The sequence below is a fragment of the Ixodes scapularis genome, unplaced genomic scaffold (genome assembly GCF_016920785.2).
Source record: "Ixodes scapularis isolate PalLabHiFi unplaced genomic scaffold, ASM1692078v2 PGA_scaffold44__24_contigs__length_19508400, whole genome shotgun sequence".
In the NCBI taxonomy this organism is placed as follows: Eukaryota; Metazoa; Arthropoda; class Arachnida; order Ixodida; family Ixodidae; genus Ixodes; species Ixodes scapularis.
The window spans coordinates 2,938,681-2,965,769 of NW_024609873.1; the positions used below are offsets into that span (position 1 = coordinate 2,938,681).

The 27,089-nt window shown below is 46.7% G+C and overlaps 1 pseudogene; it reads right to left on the bottom strand.

The window, feature by feature from the left end:
• Window positions 1–16,453: 16,453 nt before the first annotated feature.
• LOC121837490 lies at window positions 16,454–24,404 on the bottom strand (annotated as a pseudogene).
• Window positions 24,405–27,089: the final 2,685 nt, after the last annotated feature.

Genomic DNA, 27,089 nt, shown 5'->3' on the forward strand with positions numbered 1-27,089 from the left:
ATTTCTAGCAGGTATACTGGATCTAGCCAGTGTATTTCATTCAAACAATGTCTACAGTGGATAGAAGCGCCGAAGGACAGGGACAAAGTGAAGAAGGTCACTATAACACGGAACGCACTCGCAACTGAAAGTTTAAGTTAAGAAACATATTGACTTAAATACAGGGTGTCACAAAAGAAAATTTACTAGGTCTTTTTTACCGCAAAAATAAACTAGGCATCGCCGAACGCTCATTCTCCGCCCAAAGGTAGCGCTAGAGGTCACAACCAGATGCCAAAGTTTCAGCCCGATCCGATAACTTAATCAAAAGTTATAACCGATTTTCTGAAACTTTCAATGGGAAAATGGCGGCCGACGGAGTTTTCCAGTACATGGGGCTTTATGGCACCACAAACCGAAAACTGGCAAAAATGGGCTCCATTTTCCAATCGAAATTTTCAGGAAATCTCTTATAACTTTCGATTAAGTTATCGGATCGGGCTGAAACTTTGGCATCTGCTTGTGACCTCTAGCGCTACCTTTGGGCGGAGAATAACCGTTCGGCGATGCCTAGTTTATTGTTGCGGTAAAAAAACCGTGTAAATTTTCTTTTGTGACACCCTGTACTTTAAAGGAACACCTAACACCCCCCCTCCACACACACACACGGAATTTTTTTCATTTATTGCCAGGCGATTTATTATGGCGTCGGAATACTACCCAGTTAATATTCTGCTAGAGTCACGCATTTTTTTAATAAATCCAAAAAACGCAACTGCTCGAAACTGAAACCGAATCCTTCGCACCGAAGTGGAGAGGAGAGAGGGAGTGGCGGAAGTCACGTAGCTACACCCGACCGTGCGATTGTTTTTTTCTTCCGGGTGGAACAGACGAAATGCGTTGCAGGATTCGTTCGCCGTGCGATTCCTTTGCAGTTATTGTTATGGAGTCGCCGACGTGCCGACGCTCGCGAGCTCCAATGTCCCCAGCGACCGAGAACCGCCGTTCGCGCTCAGCCCGAGAGATAAACATCCGTTCGTCCGCTTCGCGCGTAACCTGAGCGCCCCGTCTTTCTTTTATTTAGATTTACCTGTAATAAATGAGGCCTCAGTCTTCAGACTGACTTTCCCCAAAGAACGTAAAACGAAACAGTTATGTTTGTTCCGCTCGCTTTTCTGTACTTCAAGGTGAGTTGTTTTGTACATTTTAGTGTTGGAGATGAGTACTAAGTGCCCGTGGTGAATTCCCGTGATCGGCTCCGGAAAGAATACACCCAAGATGTTGCGTGAAGAGCTGCCTCACATGTCCTGCATCTGAGAGTTAATGTGCGGCAGAGGTGTCAAAATTGGAATCCCATACCATTTAGTTCAGCGATGTATTGTCCACAACAATTTTTGTTTTGTTTTTTTTAGTGATTAACGTAGAAAAAAGAAATTTAAACATCGCAAAATGCCTAAAAAAAATGGCACGCCCACACTAGGAATCGAACCAGTGCCCGCTGCGTGCGAAGCGGACGTCTTTGCACTGAGCTACTTTTTTTTTTTTTTTTTTCTTTATTGGACACAATGTGCAGCATACAAATGCCATGTCAATATTCATACAAACCGCCCAAAAACTCATGGGCTAACTAAAAGTCCTTCATATTTTTACACAATTCGAACAAGTGTGCCCAGTCAGGCGCTGTGTCAGGAGTCCTGCAGTACACAGACTGGACCTGAGTTACCACATCAATAAAATGAAAACGTGCCTGTTTAACGTGCAGGTCTGCATGACGCAGTTCCATTCGGGTTTTCCATAGAATAAACAGACCGAGGACTATAAACATATCATAGGGGACCGTGTCCCCTTTATCGACTGGAAGGATACGAATTGTTTCATGCGTTATAACCAAGTCCTTTTTCAACGTTCTCTGTAGTATGTCCCAAAAGAAGACCGCGTCCCAACAATAAATGAAAATGTGCTCTATTGTTTCTTGGCGTCTTGCACAGGAGACAATCAATCGACCAAGGAACGAAAAGACCCTTTTCCTCCAACCATGGTTTGACAGGCAATGTATCGCTATGAAGTTTAAAGAAAAATGATTTGACAACGGGCGGGACGGTCATCTTTTTGACGCGACACAACACATATTGTCCCGGACAATGGCTATAAACTGAGCGATACAGGGGCGTGGGAAAAAGAATTTCAACTAAATCCCTTGACAACTTTTTTTTGACGCTGTTAAGGTATTCCAGAGAAAATCGCGATTGTAAAAATAAAGCAGCATCCTTCACTTCTTTCAAAAATCCGACCAGACTCAGAGGTTTACCACAATCACTGGTAACTAACATGGCGGGCAGGGAATTAGCTAGTTTCATCTGGATAACAGTGCGCAGAAACGGGTGGTTCTGATCACGCAGAAAACAGAAACGTGAAACTAGTCTAACGTACAAGTGCGTGAGTCCCAGTCCCCCGGTCTTGACGCGGCGAAAGAGGTTGTCTCTTCGCATCCTCTCCCAGCTGGATTTCCATATAAAAGTGGCAAAAACTCGATGAAACTTTTGGATGCTTATGCGTTTGCATGCCAGAACCTGTAAAACGTACCATAGCTTCGCTATGAAGAAGATGTTGCATACCGTGGCACGGGTGAAAATAGATATATCCCGAGTAACCCACGTGGCGGTCTTTGATTTTAAATCCTCCAAAACTTCGGTCCAATAGGGTGTGCTGTCCTTGTAGTGTTGTAACGGCACCCCGAGATAGGTGGTTGGAGTGCTTGTCCAGTCAATTCTTGCAAAAGACAATGGCTTTGAGGTCCAATTGCCGTGCCAGAACCCGCAACACTTCCCCCAGTTGACCGCGGCTCCTGTGGCATCACAATACTCATTTGTGATCTTCACAGTTTCCTCTATGCTTTCTTTATCACTGCAAAAAACGGCAACATCGTCCGCATATGCTGATACTTTAACTTCCACCGTGTTTAAGGTGAAGCCTCGAATACTTTTGCAAGCTGCAATTTTCAGGCAAAAAGGTTCTAAGTATAATGAGAAAAGTAGAGGCGACAAAGGACAGCCCTGTCGCACCGATGTCTTGACTTCTATGCGTCTTGATAAAGAATTGTTTATTACCAGTCTTGTACCACAGTTATCATAAGCCATGGTCACGCCTTCCAAAATTAGGTCCCCAACATTTACGTGTGATAAAATCCGCTTCAGCACGTCGTGCCGAACCCTATCGAAAGCTTTTTCGAAATCCAACTGAATCATGGCCACGCGGCTACCCCCCACTGTTTCTAAAATACTCCTTGCTACGTGTATGTTTGTTTGTATAGACCTCCCTTGTATGCCACAAGTTTGGTGATCTCCAATAAGGTCAACGATGACTTTCTGAAGGCGGCGCGTGAGGACTTTTGTAAATATTTTATAGTCTGTGTTGCACAACGAAATAGGCCTATAGCCTGTTACACTGCGTTTTTTTACTTCGTCGTCCGACTTCGGTATAAAAATTGTATGGGCCTCTGAAAATGAACGTGGCAATTTATGCTTTTTGTAGGCTTCTTGAAATACCGAAAGCAGTAAGGGGCTGACAGATTTTTTGAAACATTGATAAAATTCCGCGCACAGGCCGTCGGGCCCCGGCGTTTTCTGTCGCGCTAACGAATCAATAACTAGCTCGATCTCTCCTATGGTTATGTCTCCTTCTAGCCATGTTTTCGCGTCCTCGCTTAGTTGGGGCATGAGAGCAAGGAAGTCATCTAGATTTTGAAAACCTTTAGGAGGCGACCGTTCGCCATAGAGCTTATTATAATAGTCGACAAAGCCTTGCTGAATGACCTCTTTATCCCTGCTTATTGCCCCATTAACCTGCAATTTCACGGATTTCCTTTGACAACGCATATTTCTTTTCATCGGACAAAGCTCGCTTGGTGGGCTGCTCCCCCAATAGGTACTTCTCAGACCGTGAACGTATTACTGCCCCTTTGTACTTTTCTTGGTATATTTTGTCTAGCTCTGCCTTAATGTTTCGTATATCTTCCATGCTTGTTCCTGGTTTTTGGCTCTCTAAGCGGTGAAGTGCTTCCAGGTTCCGTTTTAGTTGTTTTTCGCGCTCCCTGCGTTGAAAAAGAATGTTGCTCGATCTTTCGATCGCTACCAATTTCACTTCCTCTTTTAATACTTCCCACATTTCGCCTAAGTCGCCGTCCCTGTTGCTAACGTCACGCAGTAGTCCGTCTACAGTATCAATGAACTTTTCGTCCTTAAGTAGCGTTCTGTTGATCTTCCAGAGGCCCCAATTGAACTTTGAAGCTGCGCTTTCTTTTTTCCCTATTTTAAAGCTTACGAGGCAATGGGCCGAGAAAAAAACTGGTTTGACGCTATACTCACGCACTTGTTGTAATAGGTCACACGATAAATAAATACGGTCAAGACGAGCGTGGGAAGAAGCTTGAAAATGGGTGTAGCGCAGACTATGCGTTGGTGCGCACGATCCGCCTACATCATCCAGGCCACAAGAGATTACCATGTCTCTCAAAACGCTCACGCTGTTATCACTTAACGCTGTCTGCGAGGACTTATCGCTCTTATCGCAAACACAGTTAAAATCACCCATCAGAACAACTGTTCTGTCACAGTATACGTTACTGTGTAGAAACTGAAAAAACTGTTCCCTGTCTCCCGCATTATTCGGTGCGTATACACATATAACCCGCCACTGAACACTTGCCAAATTAAAATCGCATAAAATAAAACGTCCGCGATCATCTGTAGTCACATGTGTAATCGTTTGGTCGTTTCAAATAAAATAACTTCTTGATAATAAACGAGGTCTTGACGAATGGGTTTTTGGAATTAAAGAAACACTGGATTTAATATTCTTGATACAATTTGAGTTTACAAGACGGACACTATTGGTGGTCGCGTACCACCATCGCACACACACTCTCGCTTTGAGTCCCGCTGTTAGACTGACGCATAGTTTTCTTGAGCAGCTTGGTCTCGCCCAAGGCTGTAACCCGATCCGCATCCTGCCCGACGCCAGCCAGTCGCGCCTTCATGGCACGGGCATCCACGTGCGAGATTCCCGGCGCCGAGGAGTTCAAATAAGTCACGATCTTCTGAGAACTGAACCTTGCGCCCAGCGAAATAAAAGAAAAAGGCAAAACACAATGGCGCCTGCTTGGAATGCGCTCGGCGAAATAAAATAAAAGAGCCAGTACAGAATGGCGCTCGCTTACATTCGGGCATCCTGGCATTGTTAACGTCCTCGTTAACGACAACATAAAGCAATGCTTATACAAATTAATAAAGATTAATCTTTCATGTTTCTTAATAATAACAACATATGAATACACAGGAATTGACGCTACATATACGTGAACAGCACAAGAAACGCATAAATGCTTCAATGCACGTTATGCAACAAAAAACAACAACAACAAAATCGATACAAGCGAAAAATAATATGTGTTGCAAATGTGCTCATTTCGGAATTGCACGCTTACGTGCAGAGCGCCTCGGGAGCTGAACGGTGACTTCGTCCCTGGCGGATTCTGCTTCTTCTGACGATGAAGTGTTGTCTTCCAAGTGTGTTTTCTTTGTTGTCGACGTCCATCCCTTCAACTGGGAAACATGCGCCGTAGTTGCGAATCTACTGGCCTTGGTCTTGTCAAGCTCAGTGACGCGATATGTGTCGGAGGGAAGAACCTGTGTCACAACCAAAGGCCCTCTGTACTTCGGTTGAGCCTTCGTTGGCTTGCCTGTTGGTTCAGTAGCTTTTCTCATAAAGACTATTTCTCCGACATCGTACAGTCGCGCACGAAAGTGTCTTCGGTCGTATGCGGTTTTCAGTTTTTCCTGTTCCTCAATGAGGTGCTGTCGCACCCGTTCCCGCATTTCCTTGGGGTCCTGCCACGCCGGTCCCTCAGCTTCGACTAGCCGTTTTAATGCGGTGTTGTGAAAGTCTGGTTGATATCCGTGTAGCATCTCGAAGGGAGTCCTTCCCGATGTTTTGTTCACGGAGTTGTTCAAACTACACTCAGCTAAATTCAGTTTTTCGTCCCAGTCGCGCTGCTGGGGGTCTGTCATCGAGGTTGTGATGACAGGAAGTACTGTCCTATTCACCCTCTCCACCTGACCGTTTGCTTGCGGGTGTCGTGTAGAGTTAAGCACGTGGTGTATGGCTCGTGCACCGCAAAACTCCTCAAATTCTCGAGAAGTAAAACAACTGCCCCTATCTGTGATTAGGGTTCTCGGCAGGCCTCTTTCTAGGATAAACTCCTGCAGAGCCCGCAGTACGTGCTTGGTCGATGTGTCGCGCGCTGCGAAGAGTCTCACAAATTTTGTTAGGTTGTCAATGATGACAAGCAGGTATTGGTTTCGCTTCTTACTTTGCACGAATGGACCCATGTGATCCATGTGCACCACCTCAAATGGTCGCGTGCCTGGTCGTATGGGATTAAGGAGACCTTCTCGTCTGCCAGCAGGTATCTTGTTGGAAATGCACTCAAAGCACTGCGAAATGTGTTTCCGAACGTAGTTCCGCATTCGCGGGAACCAGAAGCTCTCTTGAATCTTGGCAACTGTTCTGTCAAGTGCGAAGTGACCCATTAAGTCATGGGACTGCACCACTACAGCCTTCCGCATACACTTGGGCAGCACAAACTTGTACTTTTTCTTGCCGTCGTGTTCGATTTCTCTCATGAGCCTATCATCCTTCAGAACGTAGCCGCTCACTCTTCCCTTCTCCTGCCCGGTGCGACAATGTTCTGGCTTTTCTAGTATGGCCACCAGTTCTCGTAGCTCTTCATCTCCTCGTTGTAACACTAGCACTTGGTTTGCAAGGTCATAGGTGAGGCAGATCTCGAAGCGGTCCTCAAGGACAGAGTCCATCGTATCCACCGGCTCTTCAACTGGGCTTCGGCTAAGTGAGTCCACATGAAGCATCCGTGATCCGGGACGGTGCCTGATTGAAAAATCAAACTCCTGGACCAAATCATACCACCTTGCAATCTGGGGCTTCTGTGTTCGTTGTGCATTAAGGTACACCAGAGCCTGGCAGTCAGTCACAATAGTAAAATGGATGCCAAGTAACAGCGGTCTAAGCCGATCCACCGCCCAAACGATAGCCATCAACTCGAGCTTCGATGAGTGATAGTTGCTCTCGGCGTCGGTCGTTCTTTTGCTTACGCAGTATAGGTGCCACTCGTCGTCTTTCCGTTGAAGGAGCATTGCTGCCAATCCCTTCGCACAGGCGTCTGTATGCAACTGCGTCTCCGCATTCGGGTTGTACAGTTGAAGTACAGGTCCACATGTTAGTTTTGACTTCAAAACTTGGAAACTTTCCTCTTGCTCAGAGTTCCACTCAAACTTTTCATTCTTCTTGGTGAGCCTTGTGAGGGGTTCAGCGATTAACGCATACTTCGGGACGAAGCGTCGGAAAAAGCTCGTCAGTCCCAAAAATCGTCTGACATCATGAGGGTTCTCTGGGACTGGGAATTCTGTGATTGCGCGTACCTTAACTGCGCCGGGTTGCACCGCTCCGTTCTTCAGTCGAAAACCCAGAAAATCCACACTGTCTCTTCCGAAAGCGCATTTGCTTAAGCAAAGGGTTAAATTCGCCTTCCTGAAGGCTTCGAGGATTTGGCGCAGCCGTGTAATGGTGTCATCCCAGTTTTTCGCTGGAATCAGCACATCATCCAGGTAGCACATAGCTATTGTTCCCCTCAGCGGCCCCAAAACGTGGTTCATAAGACGCTGGAACACGGACGGAGCATTCGTGAGTCCAAACATCATCCTCTCAAATTGACCGGTCTCGTCCGGAGTGATGAAAGCTGTCTTCTTCTTCGCATCGTCAGTCAAGGGAACCTGAAGGTAGCCGTGAGCGAGGTCGAGAACTGTGTACATCACTGCTCCGGATAGTCCTTCTAGTTGATCATCAATGCTTGGTAGGGGGTATTTTTCTTTTACGGTCTGGGCGTTCAATCGTCGATAGTCTACCACTAGACGCTTTTCTCCGTTCTTCTTCTGAACAAGGATCACGGGACTTGCGTAAGCGGAATGCGTCTCGGTCACAATTCCCTCTCGTTTCCATTCGCTGACGATCTCGCGAATCGTTTCTCTTTCGGCCACGTTTGTTCGGTAAGGCCGAACCGCAACTGGTGAGCTTCCCGGCACTTCCGGGATGTCCATTTCAAGGACATTTGTGCATCCAAGCTCGCTCAAGTTCGTAGCGAAGCACTCCCGATACTCGTTCAGGAGATCAAGGAGCTCATTCTTTTGCACCTCGGTCACCGACGGACCTACTTCGACCTGATTCTTGTCTATCGGCTTCCGAATTGCCGTGGTGAAAACCCCTTGTTTCTCGCTTTCGTAACTCTCTTCCGCTCGGTTTCTCTGGTTGTCCTCCTCACCGAGCGTGTTTACAATGTCGACCGCAGTGACACGTCCAAGACGCTGTCCCTTTTTAATGACTACATCGTTATTTCCGCTTGGGAAAACTGGAACAGCAATCTCTCCGTCTTTCATGTCGAGAAGAATTTCTTTTCCACAGTTGTTGAAAAGGACGGGGCCAGTGACATCAGATTCTGATGACAGCGTGATCCAATTTATCACGTTCGCCTGGAGGGTGGATTTTTCGGTTGTCTTTACAATCAACTTGGGATCGTCGCTCAAGGGTTCGAGGTGGGAGAAAGGGCACTGACTCTTGTGCCAAAAGCGCAGACATCCGCCCAGCCTAGCATAGGTCACGTACGGGAGCTCGGTGAAAGTTCGACCAACGAGCAGGTCGACCGACTGGGCGTCGTCTGGTACAACAAAAATTGTGATATCCTTCCCGGTAACACCGTCAACATCCAAGTCTGCTTTGCATTTACCAATTGTCCTTACTGCTGGGACGTCCTGGTTACCGAATCCATAAAGAGGTGTTGCGTCTCTCATCAGCTCAGCACCGCAACGCGCCGCCGCAGACGCGCGCAAGAGGCATCCGGAACTTCCGGTGTCAATCATTCCAATGAGCTTTTTGTCGCCATTCCATGTGACTTGCTTAAGGAGCACTTCAGAGAAACTCCTCTCTTTTGAGTTGCTTACGGCGTTGGCCTCACTCCTTGGAGCTCTTTCGATGCAGTGACGCTGAGTGTGCCCGGTTTTTCCACAGCTCAGGCACTTCAGTGGGCGCTTTGGCTCTGGACAGTCACGCGCGATGTGACCGAACCGTGAGCAGTTGTAGCACTTACGCTCACCCTTTTCGTTGTGTATTGGTGATCTCTTATCCTTGTTGTCTCTCTCGTCAACGGTTTTCTTGACAGACGTCATACCCGGGTCTCTGTTTCGCGGTGTGTCGGTATTAGCCCCTTTTTCACGCTGTCCACCGAAGCGCTCTTGTCGCTCCCGATCGATCCTTTCGAATTCCTGTATGTCGTGTAGGAGGTCATCACCGTCCTCGTGTGTTCTCCCCATTAACATGGTGCACAGTTGTCGCGAACGCAAGCCGGTGAGTACTTGTTCGCGAGTATCGCAGAAGTCGAGGTTTGCCTCTCCACAAAGACGAATCTTCGAATGGAAGTAGGCAATCGTGCTCTCGTTTCGCTGCTGGACGCGGTCTTGCATTCTCCTCCAGCGTTCCGCTGCTCGGGTCTGGCTAACGAATGTTCGTCGAAACTGGTACTCTAGATCTTCCCACGACGCAATTTCTGCATGGCGTGAGCGTAACCAGTCTTTGGCAGCTCCTGTGAGATGTGATTTTGCCGTTTCCAGGAGGAAAGGTGTCGGCCACTTATGAAGTGTCGCCGTCCTCTTTAGGTTCTCAATCCAGTCTCGCGCTGCTGCAGCGTCCTCACTTCCGTCGAAATTGGATATGTTCTTACTGAGGTCAGGCATCACCTGGAACGTCGCCACGCCGCTCACGTCCGCTGCGCCTGACTGCGCCGGAAGGGCAAGTCGTCCCAAGAGGTCCGTTAACAAACGATCCTTTTCTCGAATCATTCCCAAGAGCTCGTGCAAAGAAAACCCGTCCCCCATGGAGTGAGCAACTTCAGGCGAACCCGCCTGGCTCGGAGACGCTCCTGACGCTTCCTGGTTCATGGTGAAGCGTTCAGCTGTATACATGTAATTACACCCAACACACACGCTCGCACAAACAATATAAAGCCACAACATAATACACTACATCTCATATGTAAAATGAAAACTCTGTTGATAAAGAGTTCCACAGGGAGATGAAAAATCCGACAGTACCTGAACCTTGAGTTCCGCACAGTAGGAAGCCCCCAATCGCAGGCACTCACACACACGTCGCCCACCTGTCACACTGTGGGTCGCTCCAACCTGACTCTGATCGCACTTGACTCGTCGATCCAGGGTCCACGGGATTGGATGCCTGACGCACTTGATTGCTTGTGTCACTCTTCGGTCCGCTCTTCATTCCGAGGAGTTGGTTGATAATCCCACTACTGATATGTAATCGTTTGGTCGTTTCAAATAAAATAACTTCTTGATAATAAACAAGGTCTTGACGAATGGGTTTTTGGAATTAAAGAAACACTGGATTTAATATTCTTGATACAATTTGAGTTTACAAGACGGACACTATTGGTGGTCGCGTACCACCATCGCACACACACTCTCGCTTTGAGTCCCGCTGTTAGACTGACGCATAGTTTTCTTGAGCAGCTTGGTCTCGCCCAAGGCTGTAACCCGATCCGCATCCTGCCCGACGCCAGCCAGTCGCGCCTTCATGGCACGGGCATCCACGTGCGAGATTCCCGGCGCCGAGGAGTTCAAATAAGTCACGATCTTCTGAGAACTGAACCTTGCGCCCAGCGAAATAAAAGAAAAAGGCAAAACACAATGGCGCCTGCTTGGAATGCGCTCGGCGAAATAAAATAAAAGAGCCAGTACAGAATGGCGCTCGCTTACACATGTAAGTTCGAAAGATTGATGGATTTTTTCAGAAAAAGGAATCATCCCGCCGAAAAACCAACCGCCTGACTCACGCACACTTCATATTTGAAAAGAAAAGGCTTTAGCGCAATCGCAATGCCATTATCACTTTCCATTTTAGTTTCTTGCACTGCAAGAAAATCCGGATTCGCGTCAGATAACAAGCGTTGCAACTGGTACTGCTTCTTCCTCGAATTTAAACCACGTATATTGAGGGTGGCAAATATGAGGGCTATATTAAAATTTGCGGAGATTAAAGCAAAAACCGTGCAACTACACTGTCATTCTGACAAAGAAAAAAAACCCACTCACGACCCTAGTGTTTTTTTTTCTGCACGCCTCACCGCGGTTCTTCCCGAGGCTTGACCTCCACCGAGGTTCGAGGCCTTCCTCCTTGGTATTTGCCCCTCTTGGACATGACCGTTCTCCACCTTTCGAGCACCGTGTTCTGGAGCTCCGCTGGGTGCTCGTCGTCCGGTGTAGCTGATGGCGCGAGAGGCCGCTTGGCAGAGCCGTCCACGGCCTCCATTTGGACGCCGTCGTCCTCGCGGTCCGCCTTTTGGGCGGGGGCTACTGACGCCCGGTGTGCCTGGTGTTCGTCTTCTTTGCCGTCGGGTTCTTGGGGCGGCAGAGGGTGAGTAGGCCCGCTGCCTGTCGTTTCTTGCGTTGGAGTGACGTTCGCTTGGGTTTTCACATCAGCTGGGGGTACCTGGGGTTGGGCTAAAGAAGTACTTGAGGATGTTCCACCCTGACCCCGAGGTTCCGGGTTGATGGTGGTCCCTCCGGCTTCTGCCGTCGCCGCTTCCGCCTCGACCTGGTCCATGATGTGTTCCGCCAGGTCTTCTTCCGCCCCCGCGTGAGCCACGACGGCGTATGTCCTGACACACTCGCTTCTAGTGTGCCCGAAGCGTCGACAACCTTCACAGCGGGGCACACGACACTCCTTCCGGATGTGGCCGGTTTTGCGGCACCGAAGGCAGAGCGGTGCCCGTCCTGGCGCCAGGACCAGCGCAGTGCAGCCAACGAGCCGGAGCTGATGCGGCAGGTACTCAATGGTGACGCCCTCTTTTAGGGTTAGTCTCACCGTCCTCGTGGTCGACTGGACTCCCTCAAATCCGCCGACGCGCCAGGTCTCTCGGGAAACTTCCTCGACTTTGCCGAAAGGTTCCAGGGCTCGCTTTACGCAGTCGTCGGGCAGGTAAAACGGAATCCAATGCAACTTGAGGCGCACCTCCGCCCGGTCCGGGTCGAGGATGATGCACTGTCTGCCTTTAACTTCGAAGGCCTTGACGCCAGCCAACTTCTATTTGGCATCGGGTGTCTTCAGGGTCGCCAGCCATACGTGGTTCATCTGAAATGAACCAAACGCAGCTATGTCCTTGAGCACTCCTGCGTTCTCCAGCCCGGCCTTGAAATCTTCGATCCGGTACGGTCTTGCTCCGATATCGGCGTGCAAAAAGACAGAATTTAGCAGATGCTCGCCCGCCGGGATCGGGGGCATGATAATCCTGTAGTCCTCGCTGCTGCGTTCATCCTTGAAACCACGGCTATCAGCGGCCGTTGATACCGCTCCGACGGAGCTCATTGCGATACGTCTGCTCGCCTCGAAAGCCAAACGACGAATCTTTGCACTGAGCTACTGAAGGAACTTTTTAGAGCGCAGCTCTTAGGGGCCCGTGTCCGGCTTGAGCGGCGTCGCCGTCGGCGTCGGCGTCGCCGTCGCCGTCGGCGTCGGCGTAACCGCGCGGTGCATCATGGGAAATGTCCCATAATGCACCGCGCGAGCCCCCCACCGGGGTCACGTGACCTCGTGGGGGGCACGTGACCCCCCGAGGTCACGTGACCCCCCGAAGTCACGTGACTCCCCTGAGGTCACGTGACCCCCCACTGGTTAGTTTAACCCCCCCCCCCCAGTGCCCTTCCCTCCTCCTCCTCAAGAGCTGCGCTCTAATTCGGTGTTACAGGGAGTTGTAAGCGGCTTTCATTTTTTTTTTCTTTATTGCAAAGGTAAGTATCACAAGTCACATAACATTAAAAGTGCACTGCAAGACTCTTACAGGTCATATTAAAAAGCGCGCATTTCACGAAGCGCTTTACAGATGCCGAGCCACTCTGGCTTGAACTCGCGGGTGGCAAAAACACTTTCCACCTGCTGAATTAGGCTGAAGAAATAAAAGCGCACTTCTTTCGCATTGACGTCGGCATGCCTGACTGCCATGCGCGATCGCCATATGCTACAGAGTCCCAACAGAAAAAAAATATCGTATGGGACACAGCCGTCATTAGTCACGTTCAAGAAACGGATGCCTGAAGGGGAAATGCTCAATTGCTTTTTCAAAGCGCGCTGAAGCACTTCCCAAAAAAAAAAAACTGCGTCCCAGCAAAAAATGAACACATGTTCGATGGTTCCTGGTTGTTTACATAAAAGACAGTCAGTCGACCATGGCACATCTATGCCTCTTTCTTTAAGCCACGCTTTCACGGGCAAGGTATTGGTGTGTAGATTGAAAAAGAATGTCTTTACAGAGGGTGGAACACACATACGTTTAACGCGTTTCAACACATCTTTACCGCCTTGACAAACGACACTCCGATACAGCGGCGTTCAGAAAATACTTATCAACAAATCGCGAGCAAGCCTCTTTCTGTTTACTTCAGACAGGTACTCAAAAGAAAAACGGGCAGACAAAAAGTGCAGCGATTCCACAACGTCCTTCTGAAAGCCAACAAGTGTTGCTGGTTCACCGCCATAAGACGATACAAGAAAAGACGGCAAATGGGGTGACAGTTTCGTCTGAATGAACGCGCGTATGAAAGGGTGCTCTTGATCGCGCAGAAACATGAAGCGTGACACCAGCTGCCTCACAAACAAATGCGATAGCCCCAATCCTCCATCGCATACTCGGTGAAAAAGATTATCTCGCCTCATCGGCTCGACATTTGATCTCCAGATAAAAGTGGCAAAAACACGGTGAAACTTCTGTACATTCATGTGGGCACAGTGTATCGCTCGCAAAACATACCAGAGCTTCGATACAAGAAAGACATTACAAACCGTCGCTCTGGCGAAAATAGACAGGTCACGCCTCTTCCAGCGAGAAGCGCGCCTGTCCAGGTCGGTTGCGACACCCGACCAATAGGCTTTGTTGACTCGATAACAGTCGAGTGGCACGCCGAGCTACGTGCAAGGCACACAGTCCCAGCACACGCCCTCAAACATTGAAGGCGTTGTGGCCCACGCGCTATGCCAAAACCCGCGGCACTTACTCCAATTTATAGCAGCACCAGTAGCTTCACAATATGTTTTCGCTAAAGAAATTGCAGCACTGATGCTTCGCTTGTCGGTACAAAAAACTGCAATATCATCCGCATAGCTAATAACTTTAACCTCTTCATTTTCCAAACGGAAGCCCCGACATTCCTTGCTATTCAGGATGCTTAAACAAAAAAAGTTCTAAATACATGTTGAAAAATAACCGCGACATAGGACAACCCTGCCTTACGGACGTCCGAACATGGATAGGTTCTGTCAATTCTTTGTTGACGGTGAGTCTTGTGGTACACCCCTGATAGCCCCCCCCCCCCCCCCCATTTTGGCTCCTTCCAAAATGACATCACCCACGTTGACACATTTTAAAACATCAAAAAGAACATCGTGCTTAACACGGTCGAAAACTTTGTCTAGGTCCAATTGTAGCATGGCAACTTGGCCCATGCCACCGTCGCAGGCTTCCAGAACACTACGGGCTACATGTACATTAGTTGTAATTGACCTGCCTTTAATACCGCATGTTTGATGGCCTCCAATAAGCTGGCAGGCTACTCTCTGAAACCGTCGCGATACAATTTTCGCAAAAATTTTGTAGTCAACGTTACATAAAGTAATTGGACGAAACCCCGTGACGTAACGCAATTTGTCAGCATCGTCGCTCTTAGGAATGAAGACCGTGTATGTTCTCAGGAAAGACTGCGGAAGCACTTTCCGTTCATACGCAGTTAAAAAAACGTCCAGTAACATCCCGGACACTGCGCTCTTATATTTCTTATAGAACTCGGCGTTTAACCCATCGGGTCCCGGCGTTTTGGAATTTGTCAAATCGTCTATTGCTTTTTCAACCTCTTCCAAAGTGCTTACCTGCGAAAGACTGTCCCGTTCCTCCTCCGCCAGCTCTGGTAGGTAGTCAAGAAGGTTCCCGCACTCTGGGTCCTTCCTCCCCCGAACTTGCGACTCAAAAAGCTTTCTATAATGCGCAACAAACGCTTGCTTAATGGTACTCGGGTCTGTGCTGCTGACGCCATTTTGTTCAATTTCGCCTATTTTGCCACGAAGCGCGTATCGTTTCTCGTCGGCTAACGCTCCCTTGGTCGGCTGCTCTTCCAGCAGGTAGCTGTCTGAACGAGCACGAACAATGGCTCCACGGTAACGCTCAAGATGCAGCCGGTCAAGTCGGTCCTTTACACTTTCTAAGTCCTTCAGACCCACTCCAGGTGTTTGACACTCCGCTCTCAACAGCGCCTGAAAATTGGCGTTTAAAGTGCGTTCGGCACCGCGCGCCCCGAACGCTAAAACAGACGACCTTTCATTCGCGAGCATTTTAACTTCCTGCTTGACGGATTCCCACATATCAAAAATGTCCCCTCCCTGTCCCTAAACACACGATTTGAAAATGTTATCTACCCCCCTAAGGAAAGAACTATCGTTAAGAAGCTTGGTATCAAGTTTCCAAAGTTTCCAATCAAAGCGCGCCCTTGGCAGTGCTCTTCCACCAACCGTTGTCCACACTAAGCAGTGATCGGAAAAAAACAATGGCATGACCCGTTACTTCGTTAGAAAAGTTGCTAGTGTCGCCGAAACGTAAATTCTGTCTAGCCGCGCATGCGATGACGCCTGGAAATATGTGAAACGCATCTGGGAGGTTTCATTCCGCACAGTTCCAGCGTCTATCAAGTCGAAGTCTTCGAGCAGATTGTTGAGAACGGTAATGTCTTTATCGGTGCGTTGCCTGATAGGCGCTCTATCAATCGCTCGAACAACACAGTTAAAATCACCACACAGCATGACTGTTCTATCACAATCTACAAATCGGCCTGAGCCAGAAAAAAAGGAAACACGGTCTTTCACCGTACTGGGGGCGTATATGCAGATAAGCCGCCAGGGGACTGTCGAAAAAACAAAATCGCACATAATAAACCGTCCCTCCGTGTCAGTTGTAACCGCCAACTCCGACAAGGGCAACGACTTCTTTAAAAATAAAAAAACAACCCCCCGAGACCCCTACCGCGGGAATGACACACACCTCATACGAGTGCAAAAAAGGCTGTACTGCGCTAAAAACCTGCTCCTCCTCGGCCATCTTGGTTTCCTGCAACGCTAAGAAATCGGGTTTCTGTGTCTGCATCAGGCGCTGCACCCGGTATTGTTTCTTGCGCGTGTTAAAACCTCGAACGTTTAGCGTTGCAACCGAAATGGCCGAATTGAGCGTACAAATCATGAAGGCTATGATGCAGCGCTTGCCTTGTTGTTCTTCCACCAGTTCTGGAAACCAGGCGTTGCCGCCTTACTCGGAGCCGCAGAGTTGCCGGTCGTTCGGAGGTGCGTTCAGCACCCCCTTGAAACGGCCCCGCTTGTTCTTCTCGAACCCCAACCAAGGGTTAGGGTTGAGCGTCGTGTCCGCTTTCGGGGGCGTATACTCGAGGCCGCGCTTAGTTGAGTCGGTGGTTTCGTCCATGTCGTCGTGGCGCTTGGAGGTCGTTTCGGTCGTCGAAGGACGGGCCGTGGGGGTCCTGGAGCCCTCAGGCGATGCGAAGCAGAGGTCCGGGGATCGGAAGCAGGCTCCAGAACGTGAGGGGCTGACTTCTCTTTTTGTCCCCACGGCGCCCTCCCCGGAACCGTCATCTCCGTCAGGCTTCCCTTGTTGCTCTGTAGACGGTGGGGTGTCGAGCCCCAAACCACGCGCGGCTTTCTCGGCGTCTTCAGTGTCCATCTTGAAAGCCGTATGCTCGTCCAGCGCCTGTACCTCGGTGACGCCAGCGTACGTCTTCATACAGTCATCTTTATCGTGGCCGAAGCGAAAGCACTGTGAGCACTTTGGTGCTCACAGTGCTTTCGCCTGTGTCGTCCTTTCGCTTGTGGCGCCTTGTGTCGTTCCACTTCTTTGTCCTTGTCTTTTTCGGCGCTTTTAATTATTTAAAGAACCATGAACCAACTGGCTCAACTTTCCACTTTGCTTAAGAAACGGCCCGTGACCTCGGAGAAGAGAGTGAGCGCGACTCAAACCGACCAGTTCTCCATCGGCGGTTTTCGAGCGGAAAGAAACCGAATTTCGAGCCGCAAATTTTGTTCTGGGTATAGTTGGGCTCTCATATGTCACGTACGTACAACTAAAAACGTCGGCGAGCATAAATACCCTGTCAGTGTTCCTTTATTGAAGCCACGTCACTCCCCCCCCCAGCCACCCCATTCTCTCTCTCTCTAAAAATAACATTTCCTTATCTAAAAGTGCCACAAACGGCTCGCTAATACGCTTATCGGCCTCCCTTGTTTTGATGACAACCGCTTCGTGAATTTCCCTAGCTGCTGCGTGTTCTCTAGCACGGTCATTTCCGCAATGGCCTTCCCTTGCCTTACGTAGGTGCGCCCGCAGGATAGTGGAATGTCGTAGACCAGGGGTCTCCAAACATTGTGGTTAAGCGGCCTGATGGAGGCTCTGTCTCTGTCTCGAGGGCCGGAAATATAAATGGGCATATGTAAATGAGGAAAATCTAAATAAATAATCCTAGATATCTAAGCATTTAAATATACAATATTTAAAGTTAGAATAAACATGAAACAAAAAGATTCTAAGGTGGATGAATGCATTCACTTTGTTATGAAATTTAATCATTTAGCTGCTTATGACATCACACGATAACTGGAGCCCAGAAAACATACCAGCATAAACCAGAGCGGATACGAACTTAGGCACGTTCACACAGGGCAGAAGACTAGTGAGAACGATAGAAGTTATGCTGACAATATTTAGTAGCTACGACACAGTACACCAAGCACAATATACATAGGGACGTACACTAATTTTAACGTACTTAGTTACCCAGATATGGAACAGGGGACTAGGAGTGTGGATTCTGCTAATGACAATGTCCAATTACCAATATGACCAGAGCACACGCCTTACGGTAGGCAGTTTTCTCTCGTTTTTTTCTGGTAACTTCGTTTACGCGGTTGGTGCGCGCCGCGGCGCCGTTTCACACGCGCTTATTTTTTCGCCAGTAGCAGCGGGCGTGGAGGAAGCGGGCCGTGGGCCGGGCTCCATTGGGAGGACTACAGCCAGCCACGGGCCGGTCGGAAGAGCTCCGCGGGCCGAATGTGGCCCGCGGGCCGGGGTTTGGAGACCCCTGTCGTAGACCAAAGTTTCTAAATAACAGCCAAGGGACCTTGTACATTTCCAAAACTTTTTTTTTGTGTGTGTGTGTGTGTGTGTGTGTGTGTGTGTTTGTTTTTTGCATTCGTCACTGGGATAGTGACGAATACAGTGCTCGGCAGCATTGATTGTGTTGAACATTGCTGAAAGCTATATTTGGACCGAAAGAAAAGGAGAAAGAGAAATGGCTGTGAAGTGGCGTGTTTATATTAAAGTATGTCGTTACCTTCTTTACGTTGTCCCTTTCCTTCGGCACTTCCATCCAGTCACGAACCAACTATACTTCGTTTCAGCTTCGGTCCGAGCGCGGCCGATGTTATGATCCGAAGGGCCAATCAAACACCGCAAAAAGCGCAGCGTCATGGCGTGCTCTCTGCGCTTGATAAGCCTGACCGGCGGAGGAGCACGCAGAGAGAGACGGCGAATACCGGCTGGTCCTATCAACTGCAGAGAGCACGCCATGACGTTGTGCCTCTTTCGCTGTTTGATTGGCCCTTCGGCTCATAACATCGGCCGCGCTCGGACCGAAGCTGAAACGAAGTATAGCAGCATTTTGCTGTAATGTCTGGAGGTTTATTTATTTTTTCAGAATAGATGAAAGACTTATTCGAAAGTATCGGTCAAGTTTAAATGTGTTCAGTCATTATTATCAGCTGCAACACTCGGCGAGCATGTAAACGAACACCCGCTCTTTGGCAGCGTTCCCTATAATCGAACTACAGGGGAAAAAAAAAAAAAAGACAGAACAGCGATTGCCGGCAGGGTAACTGCCGGTGATCGCTGTTCCCGATAAGCGCTCTGCAGCAAAACATTGATAAGGAATTCTTTCTTGTGCCCTTCCGCGTGTCAGAGCCATTCCATGCAAAACATATTGCGTCCGTTCGTTCGTTCTTTTTTCGTTTTCCCTACCTTTTTTTAAGTGTTTTTTCGGCAGTTACCATGATGCTCGCGGTACTCACTGCCAGATACCTCCCGGTCTCGGGTCTGACTCGGCAAACTGCCAGATGTGCAAAACTTGACACTGCTGGCTAAATACCGGCCGGTTGGTCGCTCCACCAACGACTGGGTTTAGTTTCGTCTCTGCACGACGGTCTTCATTCAGTCAAGCTTTTAGTCGTGAAGTCGATAGGATGACGTACACGCTAGTAAAATGGCTGAGAGAGCCGAAGTGGGATTTTTATCCCCTGCACAATTTAGCGAACGTTGAATTGGGTTGTACGCCTCAACGACGACCCGACGGTATACTTGATGCCAGGGATGGGCAGTATTTCAAATACAAGTATTTGAAATACGCATTTCAAATACCTTGTGTATTTTGCATTTGTATTTAATTACAAATTGGGTAATGTATTTGACGTGTGTATTTAAATACTAAAACGTGGGTATTGCAAATACAATTGTAATTAAATACAATTTTGTGGCCGAAGATACATCCTTCAAATTTATTGTCACTGTCCAGAGCAGGAAGAAAACTACGCTCTGCACCGAATGCAGCGTCTCTCAATCAAGCACAAGCGTTTAGTGACTTCATTTCATTTCATTTATTTATCCCTTAAATGCCCACGTGGGGCTTTACATAAGGGGGGCGGGCAGTATTTCTAAGATTTAAGTACACGGTATAAACAAGAAAAACAAACAAAAGATAGCAAAAACGTCAGTTACGCGCCGTAAAAGGTGGCAAGTGCTTCTCTACATTTTGAAGTGTCCGATACGGTTACTATTGGATCTGGCAGTTTATTCCAATTGGTAACGGAAAGCTGCAGGGGAGAAAATTTAAAGGTATTGGTCCTGAAGGTGGATAAAAATAGTTTGCAGGAATTATCTAAGCGACGGGAGATATGAGGAGCGGGTATACAGTATAAAGTTTCCTGGAAAGGAAGATGGTAGTAAAATTTATGAAGAATAGTTAAGGCGGACACCGTCCTACGCGTTTTGAGAGGGGGAAGACCAAGTTGAGCTTTAAGAGTGGTGATAATAGTAGGGAAGGTATAATTTCGATGAATAAACCGTGCTGCGCGGCTTTGGACTGCTTCTAACATATCTTCTAAAAATAACTGATGGGGATTCCAGACAGATGAGGCGTACTATAACCGGGGACGGACAAGTGAGGTGTATGCTAATAATTTAGTTTCCTTGGAGGCAAGGGTGAGATTGCGGCGCAGGAAGCCGAGAGTCTGATTAGCTTTGCTAATAATATGAGTTATATGATTTTCCCATGAGAGATTGCTTGTTAAGTTAACACCGAGGTACTTGTAAGTTGGTACATATTCTATCGTATTGCCGGAAAGGGAGTATTGAAAGTTTATTGTGTCATGTTTCGTAGTAAAGGTCATTTGTTTGGTTTTATTTACATTGATTTGCATCTGCCACCTTTCACACCAAGATTCAATAGCACATAGATCGGCTTGAAGCTGCGCACAGTCAGAGCGATTGGTTACTTTAGAATACACAACACAGTCGTCAGCATATAACCTAATTGAAGACTTAATTAGCGAAGGTAAATCATTCACATAAATGAGAAATAACAAAGGACCCAGCACGGTTCCGGGAGGTACTCCAGATTTGACCACTATAGATGACGAGCAACTATTGTTAAGGGTGACGTATTGTGTTCGGTTTGAGAGGAAGTTAGCTATCCAATTAATCAGAGTTTCATCAATTTGAAGCGAACGTAGTTTTAATAATACACGTTGGTGAGGAACCTTGTTGAACGCTTTGGAGAAATCTATAAAAGTAACATGCGTTTCTGCACGAAAATGTAGGTTTTTATGAATGTCTCTTACGAATTCGAAAAGTTGGGTGTCACACGACAGAGACCGCCGGAAACCGTGCTGGTTTACAAAACGTAGACCATTATCAGCCATGTGGTTCATAATATTTGAGTAAATGATATGCTCCATCAACTTACTTGCAAGACAAGTGAAGGAAATAGGCCTATAATTGTTGGGGCAGTCTTTGTCACCGCTTTTATATATTGGGCAAACCCTAGCATGCTTCCAGTCAAGGGGTATGTCACCGGAGTCAATAGACTGTTGGAATATTCTACATAAAAGAATACTAGAAACCGATTTGGTTCATTTTAGCAGTTTAGTTGATATATCTTCCGGGCCTATATATCGATATATATCGTCTGGGACTTTGTGATTACGGGATATATCGTCCGGGACTTTGTGATTACGGTGCTAGTCCAGGGCAAGAATAGTGACGAAATCGACGTTCACAGGCAGACTGGCTAAAGAAGTAAGTACCTGTGACAACTTGTGATGCTTTCCAGCCTGATTTCCATCCATATTTTTGCCTGGAACATTTTAAATGCGCGGGTCGTCCGGATTTTCGTAACTGGTGCGAGTTGCAACAATAAAAAGTCTCTGGCTGGTGCTGCGCGTCTTGGTCGTCTCAGTTCTTTGTTGGTCTATACCAAAATGTAATCGACAAAAAAAGCTGCTTGAAGCTCTGTACTTTTTTCACCTATTACGTCCAAGCTGATTACATTTAAAAAAAATTATATTTCTATTACGTTACTAGAGACTCGCACACTAACTCACGAGTGTGCGATGCAAAATTAAAATGAGATGTCTAGAAACCCCTTGCAGGTGCCCTGAAGTCGCTGACGCAAATTTTGAGGAATGTATTTGGAAAAGTATTTGGAGGAGACCAGATACATTTGGTTGTATTTGCATCTTGTATTTAAATGCTTTTTTGGAAATGTAATTAGATTTGTAATTAAATACATTTTTGACGAAGTATTTTGTATTTGTATTTCGATACATATTTGCATGTATTTTGCCCATCCCTGCTTGATGCGATGAGCGGGAAAGTATCTAAAGTTCAATGGGCGGAAGACGAGACACCGGGTGATGCATTTGTCGTCGGTGGGGGGTAAGTACAGTGATTTTCACTGCTTATTTGAGAGTTTCAGCATTGCGCCAAAGCCGGGAGCGGTGTTGCATCCGCCTGCTCGCGCTGCGACTTCGAAGCATGCTATACTCCGTTCAATTGTAAGCTGAAACTAGAAGCTCTGCCTTCAGCGCGAGCTTTCTGCGCTTGCTAACGCAGGTGTAAACGCGAAGGCACGAGCAACAAAGCACTGCGGAAGCCAGCTAACTCCCGCTAAAAAGGGAGCTTCACCCCCCCCCCCCCCCCCTTTTTTTTTTATAGGAGTGGCACCGTGCCTGCGGGAGCGTGCGGAGTCGGTCGTGTTGTCAGGTTTCTAACCTTTTTTTTTTTTTACCCTCGCCCAGAAGCAAAATTTAAGAAAACTTGCTACTGTGTACTGTCATAGCGCTGAGATTCTCTCAATCTAAAAAATACCAGAAAATTATATTATTATACTGTTACAAAATTATTGCTTATTGGGCAGTCTGTCGGCCACTTTGCGAGGCTAGAAAAATAAAAAAAAACAGTGTTTATTTTTTAGTAATTGAAGTTAAATGTGACGTTTATTTAAACTTGTACTTTATGACTGATTATACGGAATTTTGATAAAACTGATATAGGAAATGAACTGGCCCAAAAGTTGCACCTTTTTTTCTACTTTACTTGCACGAAAACTACGTTCTAAGATCATGCTATTAATTATAAGATCATTGCTATCGCAGCGCGCAATGTAGCTGACCCTCAAAGTAAAATGTACGAGAAGTCAAGTCGACCCCGAAAGGCTGGGAACTTATTGTCTCTGAGCTTTTGGTTTGAGGTTTCTTTATTTCGTAGGAGGGTAATTTCATCTCCAATTGGGCAGGCAAAATAATTTATTATATAAATTCGACGAAATAATTATCACCCATATTCACCAGGCCTGACTAACTAGCGCCGTTTTAAGGTTAGTAGCACGACTAAGTAGTCGCGAGCTAAACGAGAAATCCGCGACTAACAGGCGATTCTGTTCTGCGGTTATTCACGAGCGTGAAGCGAGTGGGTGACTATCTAGTCAAAACTAACAAGCGGAAGAGACGTAAAAAGATAGGTCACGCATATGCATACTTAAACGCCACTGCGTAAATGGGTATTTTTTCGTATAAAAACTAAGCTTTAAATGTTCATGAGGAAAAAAAAACTTACAATGAGGGACATATTGTCCCAGACAGAGTTTTACAAAAAAAAAAAAAAAAACTTTAAAAACAACGCCAGGGAGAAACACGGTAGCCACATTGCCAGCGACATAAACAAATATGGAGACGCCCGTAAACGCGTTTTTTCTCGTCGTCCAGCGCCCTGCGGAGATCTCTTTAGTGGTCTTTCTGACCGTTGAACATGGCTATATACTTGCTCCTCCAATTCTTTCTAGATGTGTCCCCCAGCGTTCCGAGACAGAAGTGCTTCGTTAGCGCTGGCGGTCAGCGGTGATACGAGTCGGCCATGGCGCTGAGCCGCTAGTCACCCGCTAAACACCGGCTGAACTAGCCCTACCCCATGACTAAGATTTGTTAGTCGAATTCTTAGTCGCGCGGGGCGACTAGGCCCTAAACACGACCTGTGAATACCAAGCACTCCCTTAGCGGCGGCTATCGCTCGCCACGTGATCATTTTAGTCGATGACGTCGCCAGTCAGTGGTTAAACAGGCGCTACTCGCGCCTGGTGAATACGGGCGTATATGTTTTTGGGGGACATTTCTTGAAAGGATGGGAGCACAAACCCCAAGTTCCGTGAATTTTTTTATATCAAGATATAAACCGTAGACGCGACTACGAGGAGATTACTGTTTTCCCGCGCCGCTAGAGGTCGCATGTCTGGCTTACTCCTGCCGTTGCTTTTCGCTCGACACCATACTAACCTTTTCTAGTATTTAGTGGATGCGTAAAGAAGACATAGAGAGGATAAAGATTGGAAAAAAAAAAGTTTTTCTGACATAATATGAAAATTGCCTTCCAAGTCAATTTTTATAGTAATTATAGCAAGGAGCAGCACTATACTCCTGCTTAAGTTCTAGTAATACATTTTATACTCATAGGAAGTATAAAGCAAGCTCTTTACAAGTATCATAAGGTAACAAACCAGATATGTAAACGGTGAGCCGCACCCGTCGAATTCGAAAGCAAAATGAACGAACTGTTGAAAAACATAAGCCGGGATACGAACCGCGGTCCCCATGATTACCGGTCAAGTGTAACCAAGATGTCCGAAGCTCGAGTCCCACATGCACTCCCCCCTCCTCTCCCTCCTATGATTTTCGACAGTTTCTTAATTTGGGATTCGTTTTAACTTGATGAGTCTGGTTCGCCGTGTGCATATTTGGTTCGGGTAGAAAAACGCATTAGTTCTTCACCGAGAAATTAAGTGTTTATAAAAAAAAAAAAAAAATGCTAGGCATGCATGACCTCAATTTCCTCCTGACATTGTGAAATGCATAGGCGAAAAGGTCGCTTGTTTTTCTAACCGAACAAAAAACATTTTACCAGAGTGGGCTTAGATTGGAGGCCCATACAGTAAAATATAACATTGAAAACTTTTTTGATAGGTAACTAATTAGATTATCTAAAGCTATTTGCAAAATAGAGTTAAAAAAGACAATTGGTTGATGAGAAAATCGGTTTGAAATTTGCCACATTTTATGTATCTTTTAATGTTTAAGAGACAAGTAACGGATAATCTATAAAGATAAATAACTGTATCTCTAGTGAGCTTCTTTACAATTTCTATGGACACAGGAAATTATAAGTATACATTTTGTAGAATGACGCTCTTTTTAGCCAAATGAACACACGTTTCACAAGACCGAGGCTTACATTGAGGCCGCAGAACCGAAAGAGCATCTTGATCGATCATGGTTGACTATATATAGAGAACTGTAATAGCAAAAAAAAAAAAGTGTTTTGGAAAAATTGGAATAGATGCACTACACTTCTGACATGTGATCAATATTTTTAATTCATTTCAGAAAGCGGCCAGTTCCTGCGCAGATGAGGTGAACTCATAAAAGAAAACAGATATTTGAAGAAAAAAGTGTAAATTCTCTAGAGGATGTACAACTCAGTGTATAGTAATAGTTTTTTTATTGATCTAGGGGAAATATATGGTACCTCCTGGTACCTTAATTGATGAGGTCGTAAAGAGTAAGTTAAATAAGTAAATAATGAAGAAGTGGTACGGAACACCTGGACTACGTGCCGAGCATCGTGCTCAAACAACAACGGTTCGTATATAAACCACGAGGACAGACTATGCGCCGTGGACACGCTAATTACGTTATAAATAGGGCTCCGTGTTTTCGGATAAGTCCGAAAACTCCGAAGAACAACCGTTAGTAAAATTTGGGACAATTCGGGTTCATCCGATAAACTCCGAATGTTTATATGCCAATGCCCCCCCCCCCCCCCCCAAAAAAAAAAAAAGTTTTTTTTTTTTTTTTTTTTTTACAATTTGATTAGCACGGCGTTAATGGTCCTGGGAAAATGGCGCCATAATTATCTTTCAAATCTCAGACCGTTGCATAGCCTCCTGACCGTTGTCAAAAGGGGTTTTGCCGCTTGTCTCGTCGAGGGTGATTCAGGGCAACAGGTCATTGTACATTGGGTCACGACAAAAGTCAGTCTTTTGGTTTCGAGTTTGAGCCATGCAATCTGTGATTTAGAGAAAGGAGAAGGTATGTTTTTGTAACAGTGAAAGCTACGGACCATAGAGATTGTATTAAATAGAGAAAAGGTACAGTTCAAACATTCTATTACATCCTTAACCACTCCACCTCGCGCGGCCGCGGGCTAGGTTGATGGAATAGGATGGGATGACTACGAGTTTCGTAGCGACTGCCCCCGGCAGTTTATTGATGTTAAGGTATCGACGTTTATGGAAGCAACACTTGTGTGCGACTTTTGTCGTGGGACAAATGAATATTGCCAATGGCAATGGCACGAATGTCAAATTCAACTGAAGAAATTTTAATCGATACAAGCACGTTTTATTTTTTATTTGGCATACGTCTACATCCGGTTATTATTTACATATTTATTTTCAATAGGAAACACTGCGAAATTAAACTCCGAATTTCGGATAATTGGAAATCAAACAAATATAAACTCCGATAAACTTCGAATCTTCGGCCAAAAACAAACTCTGAAAAACACCCTCCGAATTTGACGAAAAATAAACTCCGAAAACACGGAGCCCTAGATATAAAGTAATTGTAAGCCTACAAAGACTTCTAAACTTGAAGAGTGCATACGGGGTAAATCGACTCGGTGTACACGACATATACAATGTGATATTGATTGTTGGCCATTGTAATCGATGGAAACCGTTCATTTGTTATATATCTGATTCCCATTCAATCAGTTCCGCATTGCAATTTTTATAGTCGCGAGGTCGAGCAGAGCACGTCCCGCCCAGGCTTCTTTTGCAGCACGAGCAACGTCCTGACTGAAAGTTGTGCGCAGAATCGCACCGCGGATCAGGCTTTAGTCTTCACGCTCTTTCCGCGCAATATGGAGTCGCACCATTTGCGGAAGTTTCAAGTATTACAAGCCTTGTCCATTTCCGTGTGATGATTAAAGTAGTCAGACATAACCGGGAAGACGTAAAATAAAACAATCACAATGCCAAAAAACAGTCCGGGGACTCACATAGGGTGACCACCCGTCCCGCGACTCGAGGGACTGTCCCGCTTTGAGGGCTTGTGTCCCGCGTCCCGCAAGAAATTCCCAAATATTCAAAATGTCCCCATTTCATACTTTCGTAAAATTCAATCTGCAACTCATGGTGCTGCCGAACAACGGGGCACGGGGAAGCGGGGAGTTTGCTGGTAATCACGTGAGCCGCAATGGTTACGCCATTTTCTACAAA